This window comes from Dermacentor variabilis, chromosome 6, assembly GCF_050947875.1.
Source record: "Dermacentor variabilis isolate Ectoservices chromosome 6, ASM5094787v1, whole genome shotgun sequence".
In the NCBI taxonomy this organism is placed as follows: Eukaryota; Metazoa; Arthropoda; class Arachnida; order Ixodida; family Ixodidae; genus Dermacentor; species Dermacentor variabilis.
In genome coordinates, this window is record NC_134573.1 from 189,256,677 (window position 1) to 189,280,406 (window position 23,730).

Below are 23,730 nucleotides of genomic sequence, written 5' to 3' on the forward strand. Positions count from 1 at the left end.
GAGGAAGCTGACGCCCTTGCACGCCTAGCGCTGACATGTGTCCCAAAAGTGAAAGCTCCAAAAGCTTTTCAAAACCCTAAGGATGCAATCCGCCTTCACTTTAGACAGATGCACAAGAATCCACACGAATCCTGTGTGACTCATGGATTTCCACGCGAACAAGCGACGCTTTTATACCGCATCAGGACCGACTCCGCATACACCCCAGCTTGGTTATTCAAGACTGGGCTTCGCGCTTCCCCACTCTGTGTTTTCTGTGGTGACATTGGTGACATCGAACATTTCATTTGGCTATGCCCACAGTTTGACACAGAAAGAAAAGCGTTGGTCGACAACCTGCAAAAAAGCGGTCTCACGCACAGGACCTTTGAAGACGTTGTTTTCCCCGGAGGGCCCGCGGCATTCAGGAAGAGAGCGCAACGCCTGCTGATAGCCTTCCTGCGAGACACGGGGCTCATCGATACCTGGTGACACATCCCTGATCTCAACTTGAAGGAGGATCAGGCGGAACAATTGCCGGCTATGTATGCCAGGCTAACCCCGCCTGCTTCAACATCACCACCACCACCACCACCACCAACCTAACGATTGGCATTAAAGCTCTGTTTATTCCCAAGCAAACCCAATGAGGTAATTTAAGGGCTGTGAGTTAGAGACACGTGCGTTTTCTTTATGCCGTTTTGTTAGCGTACTTCAAGAGAATGACACACGTGGTCATGCAATTGAGTGTTGCGAACACCCGAGTGTAGTGAACAGTAATTAATTTAGCGGCAGAAACACGATCACAGACAGGAGAGGACCTATAGACAGAACGAGTGCTTGTCCGCCCTTCTCTATGACTCGTGCTTTTAGCTTCTTCGTTCCTGCTGTGATCCGGCTTCGTCGCATAGATTAGTGCCGGCGCAGTCTTGTTGCAGCGCATTACGAGAGACGTGGGATGGATGGACGGAGGGTGGGATGGATGGATGGATGTTATGAGCGTCCCCTTTGGAAACGGGCGGTGGGTTGCGCCACCAAGCTCTTGCTATTATACTGCCTAATGTGCTACCTAGGTTAAAAAAGAAAAAAGAACACCATGAACTCCAACAATCAAATTTTCTGACCCCCTATTGTGAAGTTTGCTTTTGTGCGTCTCCGTTTTCTGTTGTTTCCCTACTTTCCTTCCACCAATCTTCCAATCGCCTCTTACTTATCTCTGTTGCGGACATGTTTACTTTTCCCCTGCTCTCGCTAAACCCAAGGGCTTCAACAAGGCCAATTACCGCAGCAAGCATATGCTTCTTCTTCCTTCTTATATCTCGCTTTATAGGTGCGTGTTCTAAGCTTTTGTTCGCTGTGGCAGCGACGGCGACGGTGTGCGGGCGCGAACCAATCAACTCATCCGCAACATTGCAGTTGCCTGTGCCCGCCCAATCTGATCGTAAGGAGCCCTGTGCAATCGGATACCCGGCTACTGAAATAACGGCACCGATTCATCGCAATCCATATTTCCTGCTTTGCACCAGGGCCGGACTTCCATGCCAGAACTGCCATCTGTTTGAGGCTGCCGCAAACTTGGATTATCGCTCTCATCTTGGGGGTGGTGTTCTTGGGAACGCATTCTTTTCACTGTGGCAGCGACGACGAAGGTGTGCGGGCGCAAACTAATCCACTCTTCTACAACATTGCAGGTTGGTGTATTCTTTCTATCGCGCTCATGCGTACACTGCTCTCCCGTAGCTGTTGCTGCCGCGAGTGATACCATGAATAGTGTAGTACCCTAAGCTAATGTAGAGCCGTACCTGGTCACTTGCGCTGGGTTCTACTTTTTTTTTTTGTGAATGCCTTCTATTTTCTGCTGTGTTGTTGTCGTCTTCTATTGCCAACCTTAAGTCGAGCAGGGAAATGAACTCTGGTGACGTAAACGACATTGCTACAGCTATGGCTGAGAAGCAGACGGGAAGCATAAAAGAGGTCGTTAAAGTATTGATGAGGTGGTAACTAAGCTACATTCTTTCGCGTCAGACATTAAAAGTGACGTTGCTCGGATCACTACCTCAAATGGTGAAACTCGGTCGGAAATCACTGGTCTTCAACGATTCGTGCAATTCTTGAGTGATGGTTTTGAAAAAGTCAAACTTGATGTTGAGGCCTTCTGCGGTGAGCTTTCTGCTGTTAGGGCTAACAATGAGCAGTGCCGCATTGAAAGTGAACTCCTCAAAAAAGAACTGAAGCAGGCTAGGAAGGAGATAACTGAGTTAAAACAATACTCCAGAAATATGAATGTTGAAATTCAAGGGCTTCCGGTTGTACCAGATTGTACCCTTTTGAAGCAAGTTGTAAAACTTGCGGGGTATGTGAGGGCCGGCGTCACTGAGAATGACATAGACGTTGTGCATCGTGTGCCATCCAGAGATAACAGTAGGCCGTATGTGGCCGTAAAGTTTCGTTTGAGAGCCGCCCGGGGCAGAATGCTTTCGGCAGCAAGGAAAAGAAAACTAAACGCAAAGGATCTAGGGTATGACACAGATGCTTCGATCTATGTAAATGAGCGCATCTCTGTCGCGAAAACAAAAATTTGCTAGCAAAAGCGAGACAAGCAAGTAAAGACAGAAAAAAAATGGAAGTTTATCTGGTTGTCTCAAGGCAAAGTTCTCATGCGGAAATTGGAAAAGACAGCAGTGTGAGGAGGACTTGGCGCAAGTTGTTTAAGAGGTCTGCACGGCGGAAAAATGGTTTGCTTAGTTGTGATCCTGCATGTAATTTTTCTTTATTTTTTTCATCACTTTGTTAAACAGGAAAATATAATCCTGTCCTTCTGTAGAGTGTTATATGTGTCTAAACCTATTTCTTCATATTACACAGCATTTTCTGTAACCAGTGCCCCTACTTTTCATCTACATTATGCAACTGAACCTTTGTATAAAGCTTTTAATATTGCTGTGTGCTGGATTAGTGCCATATATCACTTCTCTGTTGCTTATGCTAGTTTTTCTAACATTGTACAACGAAAGTATGGATTCGCAACCATTCAGCAACATCTCTTAGTGAGTACGTTTACCCTATTCAAAGGCTGCTGTTTTGTTATACTTGCTATAATTAATTTCTGTATACATATGTTATGACCACTGTCTACAAATGGACTCTAATACAGTGGGTTGTAGTACATCGGAACTAAATTCACGCATTGTAGACCAGCGCATATCACCCCTAGGTGTGCTTCACATTAATATGCAGTCTGCTCGTTGCAAAGAGGACAACGTCTTTGTTCTTCTTCATTAGTTTAAATTTGATTTCTCCATAGTTATGCCAACAGCAACTTGGTACCGTGTTGAATCGAACGTTATTATTATCGCAGGTTATAATCCAGTTTATTTAAATAGAAAAGTAAGGACAGGAGGTGGCGCATGTATGTATGTTAGAGATGAGATGAGATACGAATGGCTTAACGAGTGGTCTCAATGCACGGTTGATATTGAAATTGTATGTCTTAATGTAGAAAACGGTGTGTTTGTTGCAGTATACAGACCACCCGATGGCAGCATAAACAATTTTATACAATTTTTAGATAACATATTTTCCTTTGTTAATGACAATGGATATAGACTCGTGTTAGGAGGTGAAGAATTGAATATTGATATGTTAGGAAGCACTAATAAGCAAAGCGATCTTTCGGCACTTCTTGATTCCCACTTTTTATGGAATGTTGTTGTCACTCCTACTCGTATTACTGACTCGAGTGCAACATTAATAGACTCGTTCATAACAAACTTTCCCTTTGATTCCGTACTTTCTGGCACCATTTGTACCGCTATCAGTGATCACCTGCCTGTATACCTTATTGTACACCAATCCCGCTGCACACCCAGACAGGCTGCTTCTGGTATACATTATAGAGCTGTAAATTTAAACTATTTCCCTCTTTCGTGATGAAATTGAGCAAACGCAATGGGATGACTTATGTTCTTGCTCCTGTGCTGGCTTAGCTTACGACTACTTTATCCGAACGATCACTTCAGTTTATAATAAACATTTCCCACTTCATGCTTTTAGAAAAGCAAATCGTGCCCGCAAACCTTGGATGACTGCATAGATCCTAAAAATGATGAAGGAAAAGGATAGGTTTTTTCAAGCATTCCTAGATAACCGAAATCCACATGCTTTGAGGATGTTTAAAAAGTCTAGAAATTTGATCATTAAGTTACAACGGCAAGCAAAACGAAATTACTATTATAACATGTTCGAGGGCGTCACAGATATCAAACAAATGTGGAATAAATTACTCGATCATATCTCCAGGTAGAGTAAGAAATAGTTCAGAAGAATTTGTAGTTGACAATGAAGTTACTAAAGGCAAGGAGTTAGCCGACAAATTCAATGAATACTCTACATCTGTAACTGAGAGCTCACATCAAGATAGTCCCTTTCATTACTTGCCCGTTCCACTCAAGGAATCGATATTTCTTTGCCCAACTGATGAAAATGAAATATTAAGAGTATTTCGAAACTTTCAGACGAGTAAGAGCGAGGACATAAATGGTCTAAAAATGGAGCCAATTCAATATATTACTGATCTTCTTAGCCCGTGTGACACATATTTACCACCTTTCCTTACAAATTGGCATTCTCCCACATAATATGAAGAATGGTATAAGGTGACGGTAATATTCAAAAGTGGAGATAAAAACATTATCGGTAATTATAGACCTATTTCAATCCTTCCCCTGTTCTCCAAAGGACTTGAAAAAATTAATCATATTAGACTGTCAAACTTTTTTGACAAACATTCCGTCATAACAACATCGCAATACGGATTTAGATCAGATTTTTCAAGAGAAAGTGCTCTACAGTTTCAAAAAGAATTGATTCTTAAAAATATTGAAGCAAAAAAATTCACTCGGCATATTTTTAGATATGTCCAAGGCCTTTGATAAAATTATCCATGAAACATTAATAGGAAAGCTGCAGTGTTATGGAGTTCGTGGGGTGGCCCTCCATCTAATTCAAAACTACTTAACAAACTGACATCAATGTGTATCGATAAGCAGAACTCTGTCTTCTATGCAATCTGTTAAATACGGAGCTCCCCAAGGAAGCATATTGGGGCCGCTTTTGTTTAATATATTTATTAATGATATTTGAAATGTTGACCCTTCAGTCCAATACATAATATATGCTGATGATACAAGTCTTTTCTTTTCAGGAACAAATATACATGATCTCGTGAATCTAGCTAACTTGACATTAGAAAAGATATGCAGCTGGACACACAGAAATCCTTTACAAATTAACTGCGCAAAAACTAAAGCTATTCTTTTTCGCTCTAAATCCCCACTTTATGAGCTCACTCATTCTTACAAGCTCATGTTGAATAATAATAAAATTGAATTTTCTTCTACAGTAAGATCTCTAAGTGTAATTTTTAACGAATATATGAAATGGGATCACCATACGGAACATTTACAAAACAAACTTTGCAAGGTCTTGGGCGTACTGAGAAAAAGTCAGCGTGTATTGCCACTTCCTCAAAAGCTTTCGATATTTAAGGCACTCTTCTCATCACACCTGTGCTATTGTAACTTAATTTGGGGTAACGGAATACAGCAATCCATAACTAATCTTGTTATCCTACAAAAAAGGCCCTACGTTCTGTTGCAAACCTACAATTTAATGCACATACTTCAGAACTATTCGTTAAATATAATGTAAATAAATTAAACGTGCTATATGAACACAGTTTATTACTTTCCTTTAGATCTGATACTGTAAAAAATCGTGGTTATATACACAGTGTAGCTAACTTGCAACTAAATCCTTCTTCGTGCCTAAACAGGCACTCGGAAGAATGTATGTGCCACGGCCGCGCACAAACTAAGGCCTTCAAGCATTACGTTATTGCTTGTCGAAGACATTAAATTCAAGATTTCTTATGAAAGCGTCCGCACACTCTCTAACACTTCTGTTTTAAGCATGCTGTGTTCAATATGTTCCTAGTTAAATTTCACTTTTTGTAAAATATGTTTTCTGTGGATATCATGTGTTTCCTCATTTGACACCGACGTTGTAATGTATTTTTCTTTTACTGACATGCTGCCATAGTGAACCGGAGACGTTGGGGCTAGTCAAGCTGTTATTAATGCAGCTTTTCTTTCCTCGTCCCAACCACTTATGTAAAGCTTCATGTATGTAGTAAATAAATGAACTTGAACTTGAAGGCATTCCGATCTGGCTTCAAAAAGTAATGTGCTTCCCTTTGAGTTATGATAAATTGTTTCTTTCCTGATTTCATTTTTTCCTCTTAAGTTCTTCCTGTACAGATACCTCAACACTCTCCCAGCCTATTTACTTTCTTCCATATTCCTCAGTAGTTCCTCATAATCAATTTTACTGCGAGCTTCCCTCACTGCAAAACATGTCCAGCCCACATCACCCTGCGCAGCTTCGTTTGTAGTCTTCCCGCGAGCGCCCAATGCGAGGCGTCCCACTGACCTTTGGTTCACATCGAGTCCTGATTGTACCCCTGATTTAAAGCAAACAACCGCACTTCCAAAAGTAAGTCCTGGTACCATTACACCTTACCACAAACCCCGGAGCACCTCGTACCTCTCGTATCACCATAGCGCTCTGTGCTTCATTATGGCTGCATATCTCTTCCCCTTCACTGTTATTGGCGGCAGCAGCGGCAAGGAACGCGCATTCTTTTAAGACGCTTCTCAGATGATTACAAGCAGCCCGGAGCTTCTGATTGCCATTTTCGTCTACCTCAACGTGCGTTGGTCGCTGGGAAGCGGAATTTTTCGTCCTGCATCGCTACCACCAGCGGACACGCCCCCAGTCGGACCAAGCTATAAAGGACACACTGCTGCCTGCAACTGTCACACAGGCGGCAGCAGCGGCAAGGAACACGCATTTTTTTAAGACGCTTCTCTGATGATTACAGGTTAGTTACTAATTTGTTTTATTATATTCTCCTGCACATTGTTACTGCTGCTGCCGCCGCCGCCGCCAAAGGTGCTGTCATGCCATTAGAAAAAGAGTTCGCTGTGCGGTGTGCAATTCAATGAATCAGATTTCAAAATAGATTGTAGTAGCTGTGGACATACGTATCACACGGGAAAGTGTGCAGGGATTTCTGATGCTACAATTAAAGCTAAAGGGGAGCAGTACCGTAGTGCATGGCGCTGTACAACTTGCAGACGTTCAAAGGGTCGTGCCCCGCCACCCGACAAAACTGATGGTGACTGAGATGCGCAGGATGTTCGAACTATGTCGGCATCCATAAACGAAAAACTGGAATACCTACCGCCCCTAGAACAGACGGTTGAAAGTGTTGAAGACACGGTCCAGTTCATGAGTGAACAATACGACGAGCTCTTAACGAGAATAGAAAAGAATGAACGTGAAGTAAAGGAACTAAAGCATAGAATAGAAAGGGTTGAGGCCAAAGACAGTGAAATGATGCAGCTGAAAACGGAAGTGGACGATTTGGAATATAGAAGTAGAAAGCTTAACCTTGAATTTCATGGAATTAAGCAGGTGCAGAATGAAAACTTGCTTGTTGAATAAATAAGCTGACTGTGTTAAACAACTTGCCGCAGCTTCTGGAAAATGATATAGTGGCTACCCATCGCCTGCCTTCAAAGGCAGATAAGGCACCCGGTATAATCTGTCGTTTTGCCAATCAGGCTATCAGGGATAAATGGTGGCAAAGCAGGAAAAAACTGTCAAGTGAAAATAACAGTGTTTTTTTGTCGGAGAACTTAACTAAAAGGACACGCGCCTTGTTGTTCGAAACTAAGCTCTGGGTTAAAACTAACAACTACAAGTACGTATGGCACAACAACAACAAAATTCTCGTGCGGAAAACAGACGGGGCAAATGCGGTAGTCATTTCTAATTCTAGCGACCGCGAAAAACTTAGTTAAGACAAGCAGCTGAACTGAAACGCTGCTACGGCAAATGTACCTAGTACGCCTTATGTATTACCGCACACTTTTACTAATCATTTAGAGCCAACATTTCGCAAGTCTTTCAAATGTTTCCACCTACACATTCGATCTTTTGCCAACAAGGAAAATGACTTACAACTTTTCCTTGAACAAACGAAAGAATCATTTGACGTTATAATGCTGACGGAAACATGGTGTACTGATGACGTGAATATTTTCCGGCTTCCATTATATAATACTTTCTATCTGAATCGACCAACCGGTCGTGGGGGTGGCGTGTGCATTTTAACTAGAAAACCATTAGAGTGTGAAATATTGAATGAGTTTTCGATGGTAACTCAGAATTATGAGTTATTGACTGTAAAACTTCATAAAACAGTGTTATCTGTTTGCTATCGCCCTCCAAGTGGTTCTGTTACACATTTTCTTGAATACTTAGATACTTTTCGTGCGTTCATTAATGACATGAAATTAGACATAATTTTTGGTGGGGACATCAACATTAACATGATGAAGAATGATGCACTAGAACTCAGGCTTAAAACACTACTAAAATGCAATGCATGCTGGAATACTATAAAATTGCCTACCAGAGTGACCAAGAATACGTCATCTCTACTCGACGTATTTATTACAAATATAAATCCAGATTCAGTTAAAGCTCGCGTATTCGTGTCGGATTTGAGCGACCATATGCCAATATTTCTATGTTACAAGAGTTATCTACAGAATAAGGAATCACAGTCGACACACCTTATTCAACCAATAACTGAACAAAATCTTTTTATGTTTCGTGCCAATATCCTGCAAGGAGGAGGAGGAGGAAAAACTTTATTTGCTCTAATTGGTTAGAAATTAGCGGTGGCAGATGCTGTCGGCCGTCTTCACGGTCTTCTTCCCCATCTGCGCAGGGTCGACGCCCCTATTCCAGGGCACCACTGAGGGTGGCTACTCGGCGAGCGTGCCTTACTAGTCCATGCTGGACTTTCGGGTCGCTGCTGGAGAGCACCCTCTCCCACTGCTCCGCACTCGGGTCTTTTATTTGAAGGAATTGTTGATTCTGAACGCATTCCCATGTAATGTGATATAAGGTGGGCTTTGCGCCGCACCAGGGGCAAATGTCTCTATACTGGGTGGGAAACATCTTGCTTAGTGTGTTTAGGTTTGGATATGTTCCTGCCTGCAGCCTCCTCCAAGAGGTTGCTTCATGCTGATTTAGGCTGTTGTGGGGTGGAGGGTATTTGATTCGGACCCCCTTATAATAATTCAAAATGTCTGAGTAGCTTGGGTTGACTGGTATGGGTTCCTCAGGGTCGGTGCTTGTGGCCGCTCGGTTTGTGTGCTCTCGAGCTGCCTTGTCCGCCCTTAGGTTCCCTTCTATTCCAGCGTGTCCCGGTACCCAGAAAATTGTATGCCTGACTTTGTTGTTAGCCCTGCAGGAGCGGAGGATGTGAAGCGCTCTGCGTCCTATTCTGCCGTTCATGTAATTCCGACACGTAGTTTGCGAGTCGGTGAGTATTGTTAAGGACCTTTCGGATTGGTAGCCCTCCACTGCCGCTAGAGCTACGGCTATTTCCTCAGCTTCCGTCACCAAACAGGAAATACAAGAAGCGGACACAATTTTACGCAAAGCGTACAAAACAGCACTTCACCTGCCGAACAATACATCGACAGAGAAACTAATGGCACTTGGTTTAAGCAACACCTTCGAAGAATTAAAAGAAGCCCAAAATATCGCACAGCTCATGAGACTCCAGCAGACCAAAACGGGAAGGGAACTGCTAATAAGGCTAGGCTTCGCGGAATATCCTGCAAACAACCTGGAATACTGCATTTGAATCTAAAGATGCAAATGACGCTTATGAATCTTTTTTTAGCCTCTTCAAATCAATATACGACGCTTGTTTTCCGTTGAAGTGCGTAAAACAGAAAAATAAGATACGTAAGCCATGGATTACCCCTGAGCTATCTGGTCGAATACGCAAGAAGAATGCTTTATATGCTGAATTCATAAAGACCAAAGATCTAGAGCTTTTCCGCCGTTTTAAGAAAATTCGGAATCGTCTAAATAAAGACATAAAAAAGGCGAGGCGCGAGCATTGTTTCAATGCCTTTAGTTCTTCGAATTCATCTTCGGATGTTACGTGGAAAAACCTGCAATCTCTGCTAAATTACAATGTTCCTGCTGAACAGATGCATAGTTTGAAAATAAATGGTACCGAGGTAAAACAGAAAGCACTTGCAGATGCTTTTAACAGACATTTTGTTAACATTGGAGCACACTGCGTACCGATCAATGATATTGAATACATTTCTAAAAATTCCAGTTCGATATTTCTTTATCCAGTACACGAGGGGGAAATAACTACTACAATTCTCAGCCTAAAAAACAGCAGTGCCAGGGATATTGACGGCCTCCAAATTAAACCTATAAAATACGTTGCTGATCTTATATCTCTGTGCATTACTTATTTCTTTAACCTCTGTTTAAACGACGGTACCTTTCCTCATAGGATGCAGATAGTGCGCGTCATTGCACTTTTTAAGAAAGGTGATAAGAACAATTTGGGAAATTACCGGCCATTATCAATACTTCCTGTGTTTTCAAAGGTTTTAGAAAAAGTTATATTAAGGCGGCTAACTGAATTTGAGCAAAAACATAATCTGCTAACTGACGGTCAGTATGGTTTCCGTAAGGGGATGGGCACTCAACTCGCTTTGCTAGCACAAAAAGAACACCTACTACAGCATTTGGAGGAAGGCAAACTTGTTCTGGGCATCTTCATTGACCTATCAAAGGCATTTGATTGCATTAACCACAATCTTGTAATTCAAAAACTTGAACGCTATGGCTTTCATGGCAATGTCGCTTCTCTTATACGTTGTTATCCAGGATACCGTCAACAAATAGTTGTCATAAATGGCTATCACTCGGATGCACTACCTATCTCCTCAGGCGTCCCACAGGGTAGCATTCTAGGGCCTTTTTTATTTAATATGTATGTGAATGACATTGTTAAAATTAATGAAAGTGTGAAATTTATTATGTACGCTGACGACACCAGCATATTGATAGGTGGTAACGATATTGACGACCTTGTCGACGACGCTAATTTCACGTTAGCAGAATTAGGTGAATGGACACGTAGGAATAGCCTCCTGATAAATGAGAATAAAACGAAAGCTGTAATATTTCGAGCTAAAAACAAACATATGTCAATCAGCAAACTTATCTCAATAAATGCAACACCTATTGAGATTACTTCCAGTATTAAAACATTAGGTGTCGCTTTTCATGAACATATGTCATGGGATGCTCATGTGGATAGCGTGGCAAATAAACTTGCGCAAGTAATAGCTTTAACATACAGAATTCGCCATATACTTCCACCGCAAACTATGATGTTAATCTATAATTCATTGTTTTCCAGCAGAATAAACTACTGCCATCTAATATGGTCTGACACAACACAGGGAAACTTAAACAGGCTTCATAGGGTGCAGAAAAAGTTCCTTAGAATTGTTGAGGGCTTGCCCTATCACTCGCACACACAGCATCTTTTTGACAAGTACAACGTAATCCCAGTTCCCAAATTGTTCGACTACATCTTAGACAAAGCATTTAAAAACGAAAAAAATAAATAATAGCTCCTTTTTACAACGTTTAGCTAACCTACAGGAACACTTCTGCCAGCCTGACACGTAACACTATGCCCTGGAAAGTGAGAACTTATAAAACAACGTATGGTCTAAAGACACTACAGAACAAATTACCCAGGTTGCTTAATAGATTAAATAAAGAACACATTAAACTTGAAGATATAACATTCAAAGATCTTGGACAGCATTTTAACAAATTATAGGCAGTTACTTTCTTTTTTTCTTAACTTTTAGTTTCTGCAAACCAAGTTTTTCTTTGCCCCGTTATCCCTAACAGTGCACATGGTGTGGGAATGGTTTCGTTTTCCCTCTTTCAATTCACAATGAGTGCTTTATCTGTTTGTTTCTTTTTACCGTCATTGTGTATGTATTACTGTTATTTCTTGCGGATAAGTGAAAGTGCATTTATGTTATTTCTTTTGTGACTACTCCGTCGTTGACGGTGATGTTTTATTGTATGAATGAGCTTGCAATTTGCATTTCTATTTTGCCCTATTTTTGTGTAACATTGTGCGCTCGGAATGTGTAATTTTAGATGTGACCATATATTATATGCCTTTTTTGTCGTTATGTAGCTGCCCCGTGTATGGGGGGGCCCACGGCTCGACAGAGCCGTGGGCCACCATGTACACTGTTAGGGATAACGGGGCAAAGAAAAACTTGGTTTGCAGAAACTAAATGTTAAGAAAAAAAGAAAGTAACTGCCTATAATTCGTTAAAATGCTGTCCAAGTTCTTTGAATGTTATATCTTCAAGTTTAATGTGTTCATTCATGACAGCTTTTACTGCAGGTCTCCCGTGTCGTGTACTTTTACGGGACACAAATAAAGATATTATTATTTTTTCCTGTGTTTCCATATATATCTTGCCCTCGTCTATCCATATACCAAGGTATTTATATTCTCTTACCAGAGGTATTCCGTGGCCCTGTATCGCCACTTTCTGTTTGCTGTTTTCATTGAATACCATAACACCTGATTTTCTAACACTAAATTTCAAACCTAAATTCTTGCCTTCCTGTCCACAGATATTAGCCAGACGTTGCAAATCACTTTGCTTCTTAGCTAGCAACACAATGTCGTCCGCATAAAATAAACCTGGAAGCTGCTGCTCTGCTACTGTACCCGCCTGTTGGTATGAGAGATTAAACCCGATATTACTTCCTTCTAGCGCCCTCTCCATCCTCACCATGTACATCATAAACAGCAATGTTGATAAAGGGCATCCCTGCTTCAGTCCCTTGTTGATATCAACTTTCTCCTCGCTCCTCATCCCATCCCATTCAACGCAAACGGTTTTTTCCAGGTAAATATATCTCAAAAGCTGTAGACAATCGTCACCTAAGCCTTCCCTTTCCAGAATATCCCATAAAATGTTGCACTCTGCGTTGTCGTAGGCTCCTGTAATGTGTTAAAAGGCCACATATTTCAATACGCTGAGTAAGAACAAATAAGTTATCATCCAACGGCCTACATATACTGAAGCCATTCTGAAGTTCTCCCAAAATGCCATTATTCTCTGCCCATGCTTGCAGCTTTAATTTGATTGCCTGCATTGCTAGCCCGTATATTACTGATGTAATGGTCAACGGTCTATATGAGTGAATTCCATCTTTCTCCTCCTTACGTTTATAAATTAAAATCATTCCACTTCGACGTCCCCTGTCTGGTATTCGTCTATATTTTAATTTTTTTTCACTGCTTTCACCAGAGCTTCCTTACTTCTTGGTCCCAGTTCATTTATCAGCCTAACGGGAACCTCGTCTAGCCCTGTGGCTGTGCGCTTAGGAATTTTCTTTTCGACTTTATTCCAGTTGACATTTGTCAGCACCAACTCCTTTTCCACCTGGTTCTCTTGTATGCTCTTTTTTTTCTTCAAATACAACCTCGTCATTGCCTTGGAAAGGTTCGGCTGTTATTTTTCGGATGTAATTTAATGCCGCTTCCGCTTCCAGTTTGTTTCCATCTTCGTCTAGAATATGTTGTTGTATTGTTGCTGACTTCCTGCCTAATAAGTTTATGTGGTTCCAAAATATTCTAGATGCGGCCTTCTTTTTTTCAAGTATTTCTGACAACCAACGTTCGCTTTCACTTGTTATCTTTGGTTGCACCAGTATTGGAACCATATACTTTTTTTTCCGGGTATATTTCCCATTTACTGGTTAGTTCATCCAGCGGCAACTGCGCCTTCTTTGCCTGCCTGTGCTCTCGAGATGCTTTCTATCGTTCGGCGATCGCTTCTCGTATCTCCCTGTTCAACCAGCTTTCCGGTTTCTTTTTTCCTTTCCAACGAATATGTTGTTTCTCTTTCCGTATTTCTGTCGTTATTACACTTAGAAGCTCATTATATTCCCACGCTTTATTTGGCCATTTGCCAAGTTCTTCCTCGACTCTGGTGACTATATTTGTTATTTGTTCAGCGTTAAAATTTGCACTGGTCAGTTGCACTCCTTGCTCTCTTTCCCAACTACATATCCCATTTTCAATATGATGCGTTTATGGTAACTCCCTATGCTGCTATGCCCTTACTCATCAATGACCATTTCTCTCAACTTATCATGAATTCCTTCTGTCATCAGACAGTAATCAATGGCTGATTGCCGGTTTCCCACTTCCCACGCGATCTGCCCTTCACACTTAGGCCCTGTATTCACGATAACGAGGTTATGTAGCTTACAAAGGCCTAGCATTGATTTCCCGTTATTGTCGGTATAGCCATCTAAATCCTGTATGTGGGCATTCATGCCACCTAATAGGACAATCTCAGCACCATTCCCGAAACCCTTAATATCAGCGCTTATGCATTCCACTAACTCTTTATTCTTCTCTGTGCAATTATTTCCGGTTTACAAAGACGTAACACCCAGCCAAGTATTTTTTCCACTCATTGTGCCTGATAACCAAAGATGCTCTTGACATTGTGAATTTACTCTTTTCCATTTGGTTCCCTGATGGATGAGCATTCCGACGCCCCCTCCCTTTCTTTCCGACTTAGTTGTGTTTCACCCTTCCCAAACATAATTCTCAATCAATGGTGACTCTTCTCGAGTCTCTAAGGTGCGTTTCTGTAACCGCATACACCCCTATTTGTTCTCTATTTACCAGCTGCTCAATCTCTGCCCACTTTTCCTTTTTTCTGCCCGCATGCATGTTTATGTAGCCTATTGCATGGCGAGCTCTCTCTCTTGCTTTCCTTCTTTTTCTGTTATTGACGGCGATGCGATTCTTAGGTTACCTTAGGGGACCTTCTTCATTACTACCTACTCTGGCCTCCTGAGGGATCGTGGACCCCCTAAAGAACCAACAGCGCGACCAGGAAGTCGCCAACCCACTTCTCGTCCAAGCCTGGAATTGGAGTGGATCCCGTCTCGTTCAAAACCACCACACCTTCTCGCTTCCCTGTTTATTTCGACAACCTCGAAACCTTTCTGTCGGCTCATTTTCCATATAGCCGCATTAGCAGACACTACGGCTGTCACGTACAGGCACCTCCGGCCCCGTGCACACCGCGATCTGCACCTGAGGGGATAGCTCGCGCAAGTCGTCCACCCCTTCGCCAAGCGCTGGGCTAGCTTGTCCCTTTCCTGTTTATTACATAATTTAGCCCACCTGCTGCTATGACAAGGTTGCGCACGCATCAAGGTCGCGCGAGCACGACTACAATGACTAGGTTGCGCGAGTGTTGCGCTGCTAGCGCCACCTAACGGCAGGGTTAGTCGGGTGCGACAGGGAGTATAGACTCTTCCGTTTTCACTCGGGTTCGGGAAGTGGCACGGACGTTCCGCGCGTGTGCCCATCCATGCTCCTGTGAGACCGTCTCGCGAGACCTCGTTCGAACGCGCCACCGTTCGCGTGACCCTACATGCGAACGACCAGGCGTTGGCGTATAGCATGGGGCGAATATATTCGCTCACTATCCGGTCGCGGTGAGTCGGACTTTCTCGATTGGTCGCGCATCTATCGGCATGTTCGATGGCAATTCGGCTAGTAGGCATTAATGTACGAAAGGTGCAACAAAGTCCCCTGTAATTGTTTGCATTACTGTGTTGTTGTTCCTTTGTCCCAAGAGCACGGGTGAGACCCCCACACTGCATTCTTCATGCAGATGACACAACTATCTTGAACTCTGACAAATGTTTAACCAACCTAGTGTCGAAACTTAATGCCAATGAAACTTGATGCAATGTTAACCAAGTCGATATTGCCTCGACTCTTTTATGTCGACGACAAATACAACGATGTGAGTTTTACAGGCTTCATCTCGTGCATCGGCTTAGCGGAGATTAGAAGACGAAGAAGTCATCTCTAGGCTCGACCACTAAAACAAGCTGTTTTGTTATACATGTCCTCGTATCCTATCTTCGTTGCACCGCGACACTGGAGGAGGTGCGGTACGACAACCCGATGCTCTGGACCCCTACTGGGAGCCGTTCATCCAGCCTGGACACTTTGTCGCCCATTGCAACGCCTGTTCATCGTTTCAGTCGTCGGTCAATTGCAAGGCCTTGCTCCAGAGCTTACCCCCCCTGCAGGAACCTTCCTCCAGGCGCTACCCATCGCCGCCCATAGCCGGCGCCATCCCGCCACAGGATCACGAAAGCGTCCGTTCGTGCAGCCCGCCCAAGGTAACCCTTCTTCAACTGCGGATTCCGGATCGCTTTCACGGTGGCGTCCTTGAAGACGTCGAAGACTGGTTTGACCAATTTGACCAACCGAGAAGGCAGTCTATCGACCTAGAGTGGCTTCCGCCAGCAGCTCCTTGACACCTTTGCGAGTGCCGACCGACGGGACCGTGCCCAGCAGATAATTGAGTTACGGGTTCAGAAACCCAACGAAACCGTCGAAATGTTCGCCGAGGACATGAACCGTCTGGGTCGTAGAGCCGACCCAAACATGACAGATGATAAGAAGTTACGCTACCTTATGCGTGGCGTGAGAGGGCAGTTGTTCGCCTGACTGGCGTGCAATCCACCAAGTACCGTGGCTGATTTTATCAAGGAAGCTACTGCTATTGAGCGAGGACTTCAACAACGATGCAGGCAGTATGATCGCTTGTCCAGCAGCAATGAAACCAACGCCGCCGCCATAACTGTTGACACTCAGGGCTCTCTGCGCAATCTGATTAGGGTGATTGTTCGCGAAGGAATTCAAAAGCTCGCGACTCTGACAGTGAAACCTACAGTGGCGTCTGTCGCCGAAGTCATACGTGACGAAATCAGGCAAGCGTTCTCGTCTCCGAACCTTAGTCCTGAGCCGCATTCCATGAACTACGCCGCCGCGGTCCGACGTTCACCACCTGTTATGCCGTTACCGCCGTACCGCCAGCCAACGATTTCCGCACCTTGGTCATCCTAGGAAGAGCCCCCGAGACGTCCGCAGTTTCGGAAAACGGACGTATGGCGGACTGCAGACCGGCGCCCACTCTGTTTCAACTGCGGTGGTGTCGGCCTTATTTCTCGCCATTGCTGGCATCACGACGTACCGTTTCGCCCTCTCCGCCCATGGTTTGACGGTGGACGTGCCAACGACGACTACTCGCTACGCCTCCAAGCTCATTTTCAAGGGCCTCCAGCCACCCGCTCTCATTTTGACAATCGCCGAGCCAACGACGAGGAGTCGCTGCCAAATCAGCAGGCCGACATGGACCATCGGACGCGATCTCCGTCTCCTTCAGATTCGTCTACACCAATACGCCGCACTTTCACTGACCTCGGGGACAGGAGGTCACCTAGCCGACGCCAGGAAAACTAAAGGCGGCGACCTCTGGGGGTAAGCTTGCAAGACGTCACGACGATAAAAAGCCCCCGTTGCTTCCACCACAGGGCGCTATGAAGCCGACGAGGCATAACTGCGAGGAAGTTGTAAGCGAATACCTTATTGTTTTTGTTGACGGGCAGCAAGTGACAGCTTTGGTCGACACTCCATACTGACTTCTCCTGCTGACTTCTCCAGCCAAGACCTCGCAGTTCGTCTCAAGAAAGTAAAGACGGCGTGGACAGGGCCCCATATAAGGACTGCAGTGAGAGATAAGGACTGCTGTGAGGACGACGTTGTCATCCCGCCTCGGTCCTGCACCCTGGTTTCTGTGGCATGCGACGCGCCGTTCGACGGGGAAGGAGTTGCAGACCAATTAACGCCGCTGTTATTTACTCAAGGTATTTCAGTCGTACGAGCTATTGTCAACGTCGTTAATGGGAACAGAGATGTGTTGCTGACAAATTTCAGCACGGAGCGTCGGCACCTTCCAAAGGGCTCGGCTGCAGCCTATTTCGACGGTGCTACGGATATTCAAGGCTGCTTTTCAATGCTTGAAAAAGCATGTGCCCAAGGTCGGGCTCCTGCGCTTGACGGCAGCGCTACCTTGCCGCAAGAAGACAAAAACTCCTCCCATTACTAGCCGAGTTCCAAGACTGCTTTGCGTCGACATCAAGAGTCGGTCGCACACCCTTAACCAAACACCGAATAACCAATGAAGACACGGCCAGACGAATTCACCAGAAGCCATATCGTGTGGCTCTAAAAGAACGTGAAGCGATACAGGAGCAAGTAACTAGAATGCTCGAAGACGACGTAATTAAACCGTCAAAGAGTTCCTGGGCATCACCTGTAGTTTTACTCAAGAAGGACGGTAACCTGCGTTTGTGTGTCGACTACCGCAAGCTAAACCAGGTTACAAAGAAAGACGTCTACCCACTCCCACGTATAGATGACTCCCTTGACCGGCTTCGACACTCTCGTTACTTTTCCTCAATGGACTTGAAAAGTGGATATTGGCAAATCGAGGTGCATGGACCCGAGAGACCGTGAGAAAACCGCTTTTGTGACGCCAGACGGACTGTACGAATTTAAAGTTTTGCCCTTCGGTTTGTGCTCTGCGCCCGAAACTTTCCAAAGGCTCATGGATACTGTGCAATCGGGGCTGAAGTGGGAAACCTGATTCATCTATATCAACGACATCATTGTGTTTTCTGCAACATGTGATGAACACCTGCAACGACTGAAAGTGGTTCTACAAGCCATCCGGTCGGCGGGCCTCACGCTGAAGCCAGAGAAATGCTACTTTTGCTTTGAGGAACTGAAGTTTCTTGGTCACATCGTCAGTCACGCTGGTGTTCGTCCCGATCCTGAGAAAACTGCCGCCATCGCGCAGTTCCCTATACCTTCCAACAAGAAAGCTGTCGGTGCTTTCTGGGCCACTGCGCGTGTTAGCTTCGGTTTATCGCAGATTTTGCATGCATTGCATCACCATTAACTCACCTCACGAGAGACGATATGGCATTTGTGTGGGATGACGCACAGAAAACTGTGTTTAATGAGCTGAGGCAATGGCTACAAACACCTCCAGTACTTGCCCACTTTGACGAAGCAGCCCCTACGACGCTTCACACTGATGCCAGCAATGTTGCTCTTATCAATCTTTTAGACGGACGAACTCCCAAGGCTCCTAGAATTTTTTCACGAAGACTGTCATCGTTTTGTTTACGCAACGATGTTCTCTACGAAAAGAACTTTTCACCCATCGGATGCAACTATTTACTGGTCGTTCCAGCACCACTTCGGACTGAAGTACTCCAAGTATGCCACAACGTGGTAACCTCTGGCCACTTAGGCTACACGCAGATACTGAACAGAGTACGACAAAGGCACTACTGGCCGAGACTCGCCAAATCCTAAGACATCATGTACGAACTTGCCTCGATTGCCAGAGGCGCAAGTCGCCCCCAACAAAACCAGCCGGCCTGCTAAAACCCGTTCAGGTCCCACGCACACCATTTGACCAGATCGGAATGGACCTTTTGGGCCCACTTCCTGCGTCTAGTGCAGACAACCGCTGGGTTATTGTCGCGACTGATTATCTCTGACTCACTACGTCGAAACAGAGGCTCTCCTGCGAGGCACAGCAGCAGAGGTGGCGCGATTTTTCATAGAGAATGTTGTGTCGAGACATGGTGCACCAACCATCGCAATCACAGACAGAAGAACGAAATTCACGGCAGCGCTTATAGATAACGTCCTGATGCTCAGTGGAACGACCTACCGTAAGACAACAGCCTACCATCCCCAAACCAACGGACTTACAGAGTGCCTAAACAAATGTCTTGAAGACATGCTATCCAGGTATGTGGATGTCGAACACAAAAAGTGGGACGAGATCTTGCCTTATATAACTGTTGCGTACAACACTGCTAAGCAAAAAACGACACGGATGAATCCGTTCAGCCTTGTTCACGGACGAGAAGTACGGATAATGTTGGACGCAATGCTCCCACACGAATGCGATGGCGCTGACACGGATGCAGATGCATTTACACAACGCGCAGAAGCTAGACAGCTCGCACGCGTACGTATCTGTCAACAGCAGGACTACGACGCAGGTAGCTACAATGCTCGACATAGACCAGTCCATAGACTTACCATAGACCATAGACTTACGAAACCGGCGACAGATTGTGGGTTTGGACGCCTATCCGTAGACGTATGCGAGAAGACATATGCGAGAAGCTATTAAGGCGAGATACTTCGGACCGTATCGAGTACTACGACACCTAAGTGACGTCGCCTACGAGGTAGTTCCAGATAATACCTATTGCACGAGGCGCCGCCAACACCGGCCTGCAGTTGTGCACGTAGTACGCATGAAACCGTACGTCAGCGAGTGATTGTGCGGGGAACTTCACACCAGTGACCTCCTCTAGCATCGGGTTGATGCTTCTTTTTAGACGGAGGCTAATGCCGGGCGTCCATTCTATGTCGACAAAGACAACGATTGGAGCTTTAGTAGACTTCGTCTCGTTCATCGGCCTAGCGGAAATTAGAAGACGAAGTCATCTCTAGGCTCGACTCTTGCCGGCATCACCGCCCCGGTCTCCCTGTCTCCACTGGAACGGTCGCCTGGCCCCTTGGCGGTAGGGTTAATTGTCGGGCTCCGATATTATACTATTCGTTTCGCATTTTCGTTGTTCCTTTGACCTGTATATCGTTCTTTTTTTCACCTGTCTATTTAATGTGTCGAGAGTTCAAGGCATGCAGTCAGACTAACCTCATGTCTCTTTCTTCTCCTGGTCACGGACATTCCTCTTGGCTAGCTTCCATCCGTGCCCGAGAGTGGCCGATAGACGTTCTTACGTAGTGGTGTCAATAGTGTCTCTGTGGTCCTAGTGCCTACTAATGGGGGATCCATTCAGATGAGGAACCTGAAAACTATTCAGGTGGAGCTTCGGAAGGCCACTTCCCGATTAAAAAAAATTACCGAGGTCCGTAAATTTGGTAGCGGTGGTATAGCTGTGCTGTTCAACTGACCGGGAGTGCGCTCGAGACCTCCTCAACTGTTCCGAGTTTGCATCGAATCAGCTGAGCCCGTTTATTCCAGCACACCTTGTTTGCTAGAAAGGCTTAGTTCGCGGGGTAAACGTGATCCTGGACCCGTCAGAAGTATTAGACTGTTTTCAGTTGCGAGTGCTGTTTCTGTATAGCGACGTAGCCGAATTATTCAGAACGAGAAGTCACCTACGGAAGTGGTGATTGTTACATTCGCGGGAACAGTCCGTTCTCCTGAAATAAAGGCATCACCTCTGATATATAGAGTTGAGCCACTTTCTCCACGACCACTGCAGTGCTTGAAATGTTGGCGTTACGGGCACAGCATCAGAGGCTGCAGGTCAGTTGCTCGATGGCCACTTTGCGGAGAAAATCATGATACGTTATTATTATTCTTATTATTATTATTATTATTCTTATTACGTTATAGCCATGTGTATGAAAGTTTGCCATGGCTAATCGCACTTACTTTCTTCCTGATGAGGTAAGCACAGTTGTAGCAAGTTATAACAAAACTTCCCTCAAATGTCTTCACTTAAACACCCGTTCACTGTGTAACAAGGAAACCGAAGTTGATGCTTTTATTGCTAGCTTTTCTTTTTTGTTTGATGTCGTCATGTTGACGGAAACTTGGTGTAAAGACGGCCAAAATAACTACACATTCTCCTCTTATCAGTCATTGTCGTTAAATCGAGCCACGCGCCGTGGTGGTGGTGTTATGTTGCTGATAAAACCGGGTGTCAATTGTGAACTGCTTGATTCGTTTTGCGTTGTTTGCAATGACTTTGAAATACTCTCGGCACGTGTGAACAAACACGTATTTTCTGTTTGCTATCGGCCTCCTGATGGAAATGCTCCGAATTTCTTTAACTTTTATGAGCAATTCCTGGATTTCATTTCTAACAATGGTTACTATGTGATTTCTGGCGGTGATTTTAATATTGATATGTTGGCAAATACTAATCTGCAAAAAGCAATGGAAACGCTCATTATCTCAAATGGGTGTGAGAATACAATTACATTACCCACAAGAGTAACAAAAGACTGTGAAACATTACTTGACCTTTTCATAACAAACATTGACAAAACGAACATCACGACGGCAGTTGTATCATCCGATCTTAGTGATCACCTCCCTATAATTCTCATGGTACAGAAACACAATATGGAAGCCCGTAAAATCCGACAGCGCGTTGTTTGTCAACCCATTACGAAGGCTGGTCTAGACAGTTTTAAAAACGAATTACTGCAGTCTGACTTTGAATGGCTTCTAGAAATAGAAAATGCTGATGACGCATACAACAGGTTTATTAATAAAATAACGGAGATTTATAAGAAACATTTCCCGCTAAAAACGTTGCCCCTGGGTAGAAATATTCGTAAGCCCTGGATTACACCCGCACTGCGCAGCAAAATTAACTACAAAAACTCGCTTTACCATAGCTTCGTTAAAACAAAAGATCCGAATCTTCTCAAGAAATATAAAACATATCGAAATAAGCTAAACAAGGAGATTAGAACGAGCAGATCTCGTTACCTTTACTCTGAATTCGAGAGTTGTCTATACAAAAGTGATCAACTGTGGAAAAAACTTAATACCTTTATAAGGCCTAGAAAATCGACACCAGGTATCTGGAAATTGTCATTGGATGGCAGAGAAGTAAGCGGCAATGCACTTGCCAATTCTTTTAATGATCACTTCCTTGATTATTCTGATTGTGGTGTACTCACCCGCCGTGGTTTCTCAGTGGCTATGGTGTTGGGCTGCTGAGCACGAGGTCGCGGGATCGAATCCCGGCCACGGCGGCCGCATTTCGATGGGGGCGAAATGCGAAAACACCCGTGTGCTTAGATTTAGGTGCACGTTAAAGAACCCCAGGTGGTCAAAATTTCCGGAGTCCTTCACTACGGCGTGCCTCATAATCAGAAAGTGGTTTTGGCACGTAAAACCCCAAATATTATTAATATTATTATTGTGGAGTACTCAATGAGTTCATCGACTTCATGCCTGCTCACAACCAACGTTGCGCTTTTCTCAGTCCAGTACCCGGATCCGAGGTGATGTCAGTTTTTTCCTCTCTTAAAAATAGTCCAAGCTGTGACGCAGAATTTATGCAAATTCGCCCAATTAAATATGTTCTTGACATTCTGTGTCCCTATATAACTTACATTTTTAACATCTGCTTATCGAGTGCGTTATTTCCGAAAAGAATGCAAATTGCAAAAGTGACTGTACTGTTCAAAAAGGGTGATGCGAATGACATGGGTAATTATCGACCAATTTCAGTACTACCCATATTCTCTAAGGGATTGGAGAAGGTTATTCATATTCGAATGTCCAGCTTCCTTGATAAACACAATTTAATCTCACCTGCACAGTTTGGATTCAGCAAGAACAAATCTACGGAAATGGCGTTACTTGAACAGAAAGAATTTATTTTATCACATTTTGAAAAACAAATGTTAGTACTGGGTATTTATGTGGATTTCTCTAAAGCCTTCGACTGTATTCATCACTGTACACTACTTAAAAACTTGAAATATATGGAATCCGTGGACATTTCCTGCAACTAATTCAGTCATACCTTAGTCACCGGCAACAGTTTGTAAAAATTGAATCATATCAATCTGACTTGAAATCTATTATTAGAGGTGTTCCCCAAGGGAGCATTCTGGGTCCACTGCTCTTTAATATTTACATCAACGACCTTACAAATATCTGCACAAAATCAAAATATATTTTATATGCGGATGACGCCAGTATTTTTATAACAGCTCCCGATTGTTATCAACTGGTAAGTGCAGCAAACTCCCTCCTTATACAC

General features: G+C 44.1%; 1 pseudogene; it reads left to right on the plus strand.

The window, feature by feature from the left end:
- The first annotated feature begins 7,224 nt into the window (after positions 1 to 7,224).
- Positions 7,225 to 7,960, plus strand: LOC142584468 (uncharacterized; annotated as a pseudogene).
- Positions 7,961 to 23,730: the final 15,770 nt, after the last annotated feature.